At 37.1% G+C, this 1,645-nt stretch overlaps 1 non-coding gene across 1 annotated transcript; it reads right to left on the bottom strand.

Annotated features, from left to right (window-relative positions):
• Positions 1–586: 586 nt before the first annotated feature.
• On the bottom strand, positions 587–693 carry LOC122111763. The gene has a single exon (XR_006148045.1). It is a non-coding gene; the product is annotated as a U6 spliceosomal RNA (small nuclear RNA).
• Positions 694–1,645: the final 952 nt, after the last annotated feature.

The raw sequence follows: 1,645 nt of genomic DNA, 5'->3' as shown, positions 1-1,645 counted from the left end.
ACCACTTGTGTCAATATCTTGGAGTACATTTCCCTTAACCTCATCTTATCTAGTCATATGCACATAGCTTTTGACCTTTTTTATTTATCCCAGATATATATTAGTAACTGAAAATAAGGGAAAGCAAGGGTCCTATGTTTCTTTGGACTTGTCTTACTTCACTTAATAAGTTTTTTTCCAAGTCTTTCCATTTCCTAACAAATTGAGTGATGTCATTCTTTCAGATGGAGGCATAGAATGAATCTGTCTATCTGTCTGTCTGTCTATCTATCTATCTATCTATCTATCTATCTATCACATTATCTTGCTCCATTCATCAATTGAGGGGAATCGGAATTGGTTCCGTACCTTAGCTATCGTAAATAATGTTGCAGTAAACATAGTTGTACTGTTAGTTTTATTGTGGTCTTGTTTGTGATCATTTGGGTGAATGCCCAAAAGTGGGATTGCTGGGTCCTGGGGGGCTTTATGTGGAGCCTTTTGAGGAACCTCCATACTGCTTTCCAAAGTTTTTGAACAAGTTTACACTCCCACCAAGGATTCGGTAGGGTTCCCTTCTGTCAACATACCCTCCAGCACCTGTTGTAAAAATATGGAACACTTCAAGAATTTGCATGTCATCCTTGCACAGGGGCCATTCTAATCTTCTCTGTATTGTTCCAATGTTAGTGTATTTCCTGCTGAATTGAGGACAGAACATTTTATATATATGAAGTGTAATTCATTTTCTTTCTTTTTATTGTGAAAATACAGTACAGAGGAGTTACAATAACATGGGCAAAATAACGAATACCTTTCTTATCAAGCATTGTTGCTTCCTTTTTGTTTCCCCTTCCTCTCCCTTCCCAAACTCCCACTAGCTCTGACACCTGATCCTCTCCCCCATCAACGTTGTAAAGTTCGTTTTACGACATAACGACTTGTATATCTCATTGTTGCAATGGGTCCAACTGTATCCCAATTTAAATGATATTTTTTCCCTTCCCCTCCAAAAATTATACCAACATAAAATACAGTGAAAGCAGGCATTAAACCGTGGGAGAGGGACATACAAAGCAACATAGAAATCATCTTATAAATATATTAGAAACAATTGGATTAAAGAAAAATCACTTGAATACTTATCTTTGGGTATATTTCCCTAACATCAGCTTATCTGACCTATCCTGCTTGACTCAGACATATACTAGTTATTGCAAATAAGGGAAACCATGGGACCTCTGTTTCTTTGGGCCTGGCTTACTTAACATATTTTTTTCCAAGTCTTGTCATTTCCTAACAAATGGGACAATGTCATTCGTTCTGATGGAAGCAAAGCATTCCATTTTGTATATATACCACATTTTCTTCATCCATTCATCCACTGAGGGGCATCTGGGTTGGTTCTATATCTTAGCTATGGTAAATAATGCTGTGAAAACATAGTTTTTTGAGTTCTAGGCATATTTTAGATATGAGACCCTTGTCCGTTGTATGGCTAATGAAGATCTCTGAATCCATGGGCTTTCTATTGATCTTGCTAGCTATGTCCTTTGCCATGCAGAAGCTCTGCAATTTCATGCAATCTAATAAGTCCAACTTTTTTTGATTTGTTGTGTTTCTGAGTCTCTATTAAGAAAATTTGGGGATGTGCAAGGAGACTTAG

Source organism: Dipodomys spectabilis, unplaced genomic scaffold, assembly GCF_019054845.1.
Source record: "Dipodomys spectabilis isolate Male_0828 unplaced genomic scaffold, ASM1905484v1 ptg000088l, whole genome shotgun sequence".
Lineage (NCBI taxonomy): Eukaryota > Metazoa > Chordata > Mammalia > Rodentia > Heteromyidae > Dipodomys > Dipodomys spectabilis.
This window is presented reverse-complemented; position numbering and strand designations above follow the sequence as displayed.